This window comes from Gopherus flavomarginatus, chromosome 9 (assembly GCF_025201925.1).
Source record: "Gopherus flavomarginatus isolate rGopFla2 chromosome 9, rGopFla2.mat.asm, whole genome shotgun sequence".
Classification (NCBI taxonomy): domain Eukaryota; kingdom Metazoa; phylum Chordata; order Testudines; family Testudinidae; genus Gopherus; species Gopherus flavomarginatus.
In genome coordinates, this window is record NC_066625.1 from 39,961,800 (window position 1) to 39,965,295 (window position 3,496).

The following is a 3,496-nucleotide window of genomic DNA, read 5'->3' on the forward strand; positions in this document are numbered from 1 at the left end:
GTGACAAGGCTGGGCCAATGGGTGATGGAGCCAACATCAACCCATCTTGAGCCAGCTGAAGAGCTGTCACCTGCGTTTGGGACAATCTGTACATATGATTTATGTCCTTGTGGAACTTTGTCTCTAGACATAAAAATTAGACTCTAGTGAGGAGAAATGAAGGGGGCTAGGGGTGTGTGTGATGGGATTCCCTGGGGTGCAACCTGGAACTAGGGTACTACTGAGCCCTCTGACCTATCAGCCTGGGCTCCCTCTCACCAGGGCTGCCCAGAGGATTCAGGGGGCCTGGGGCAAAGCAATTTTGGGGGCCCCTTCCATAAAAAAATTGCAATACTATATTCTCGTGGGGGCCCCTGCAGGGCCCAGGCAAATAGCTCCACTTGCCCCTGCCCCCGCCCCCGCCAGGTGCCCCTGGAAAAAATAAACCTTCTGCATCTCGGCACAAACCCAGTTTTGAGAAAACTTCTTTACAAGGTATCACTGGTTCTCAGAATCAGCTAGTGCTAAGAGGCACTAAAGCTCATTAAAAGGATTGGACAAATATTTTCTGTCAAAAATTTTTTTGGCTCGAAAACTAGGGGTTTTTAAAAAGCAGAAAAAAATCACAGACCATGTCTGCTTTCCTTCAAAATTTGTTGTGTTTTTTTTGATTGAAAAGCTGAAATTAGTCTGCCAAAACCTGAATATGGTTTGGGGTTTCAGAAGTGTGTGGCCAAATATTTGCTGTTTGCTGTGTTTGATTGTTTAAAGAAACAATAAAAAATTCTGCTTAAAAAAAATCCAAAACTTTTGAACCACCTCAGCTTATGACCAAATACCTGAGCCCATCCAGTCAGAGATTTTTCCAGGTTTCTCATACTCTGCTGGCTTCCTTGACTCATATTTGTCTCCATAACTTTGGGTTCATTTAGGTTAGAACATAAGAACAGCCATTATGGGTCAAACCAAAGGTCCATCCAGCCCAGTATCCTGTCTACTGACAATGGCCAATGCCAAGTGCCCCAGAGGGAGTGAACCTAACAGGTAATGATCAAATGATCTCTCCCCTGCCATCCATCTCCACCCTCTGACAAACAGAGGCTAGGGACACCATTCCTTACCCATCCTGGCTAATAGCCATTAATGGACTTAACCTCCATGCATTTATCTGTTTCCTAGAGATTGGCTCCATGGGGTCCCTCACAAACTGGAGATGGTTACTGTGGGTTTGTCTTTAGTATAGCTTATGTACATACTCCACGAACTAGGCATTTGAGTTTGTCCCAGAATCTTGGATGAGCCTATGTTGTGAAAACTGAAATGCTCAAAATAGCACATGCATGTGAATGGACACAGAGTGCTAAAATTAAATTAACCCAGGGGTTCTCAAACTGGGGGTCAGGACCCCTCAGGAGGTCACAAGGTTATTACTAGGGGTCCTGAGCTGTCAGCCTCCACCTCAAACCCCGCTTTGCCTCCAGCATTTATAATAGTGTTAAATATATAAAAAAGTGTGTTCAATTTATAAGGTGGGAGGTTTGCACTCAGAGGTTTGCTATGTGAAAGGGGTCACCAGGACAAAAGTTTGAGAACCACTGAATTAACCCCTCTGAAGCCTCAGGGAATGTGGGGGGTGGGGGTGTGTGTCTCCCTTGGTAGGGTTGGCAAGGAGGTAGGCGGTGTAAGATATTACTCTTCTCATGTGGGGATCCCTCCCCCAGTAGCTAATTTTAAATGAAGCTACCGTCCCCTGACATGAATCTCCCTATGGCACTGAAATTAAATGTAGACTATAATTTGGCATTTGAGAAGTGAAAGGGATGGTAGCCCTAATGGAAAAGCTAACAGCTTGGCTCTTCTGCAAGCCTCAAACTGCCGAATGAGCTTCAGGGTAGGGAAGCCTGTTTCTCCCAAAGAGCCTGGCCCTGCCCTCTATCTGACCTCCACCCACTTCCTGCCCCCCAACTGCCTGCCACCCTCAGAATCCTCAACCCATCCTGCTCCCTGCCCCCTCACTGTCCCCCAGAGACCCACCACCACCACCACCCAGGGACCCCACCCCTGCTCCCTCTCTCCTGACTGCCCCAACCCCTATCCACCCCCGTGCTGAGTCCTGACAGACCCCCAGAACACCCATGATCCAAACCCTTCGTTGCCTGTCCCCTGACCACCCCCACAACCTTTGCGCCCTCCCTGTCCCCGGGACTCCCTGGCCCTTATCCAACCCCCCTGGCCCCACCCGCTTACCCCAGGCTTCCCCCTTACCCGGACCCTCAGCGCGTCGTATCCAGGAGCGCTCCTGGACAGCGCTGCAGCATGGCTCCTCCCTACTCAGAGCCGCATGGTAAGGGGGTGGGGCTGCGAACTCCAGCAGGGCCTGAGCTCCCAGCCCCGCCCCCTTACCACACGGCTCTGAGCGGGGCAGAGATCAGACCCTGTCGGAGTCACGCTGCAGCTGTTCAGGGATGCTCCCGGATGCGCTGAGGCTCCGGGAGAGGGGTGGAGGTGGGGTTGGGCCAGGGTGGGAACCTCATCTGTTCTCTTGGGGGCCCCTGCGGAGCCCAGTGCCTGGGGCAAATTGCCCCACTTGCCCCCCTCCTCCCGGGGTGGCCCTGCCTCTCACACTTTGATGCCATGACAAACGCTGGCAGTTACTGCCCTTACACAGGCATCCACAAGCAGGGACACACCCAGCAGAGTTACATGAATGCTTCTCCCAGCCACTCATGAACTAACAGAGAGGCTCCAGCCAATTCCCCCCCAGCTTCTCAGCCTTACACCCCAGAGCTGTACCATCTTGCCCTAGTTAGAAGCCTGACCAGTGTAAATTTATTACCTGATCCACCCCTCCCTCAATGTGGAGAGGATATAACACAAGCCTTTGTAACTGAGTTGAGATTGCCTAAGCACTTCAAGCAAACTACACGGTTTTAAGTAAAGTGTAAAACAGATTTATTAGCTACAGAAAGATAGCTTTTAAGTGGTAGGCATAAAGAGCAGAGAAAGTTATCAAAGAAAATAAAAGATTAAATGCACAATCTAAATCTTAACCCTTATTACACCAGGCAGTATCTAGATCAATGATGTTCTCACCCTACTGGATGTTACAGTTCTTAATACACAGGCTTCTCATTAAGTCTGGACCAGTCTCCTCAGATGACTGTCATCTTCTTGGCGTGCCTGTTGCTTCCAGTGTAGGTGGGGGAGGAGAAAGGTCAACATATGCTGCAACTGTTCCTTATTTTATACCCACAATCCATGTGTGTTGAAGATACTTGCCCAGACATGTCCTGGTGAGCTTTGCTAAGTCACAGTGATCAAGTAAACGCCCATTGTGTGGACTGGGCAACTGTCATTGAATTGTAAGTCTCTTGAGTACAACATCCCTGCTGATTAATGGTCATGGAGCACCATCCTGGCCAGGGGTCCTTTGTATGTCACTAGCAAACTTACGACATATTTCAGTAACAACCATATAGCAAAAATCTAATACTAATGCTATACATATTTGGACAGA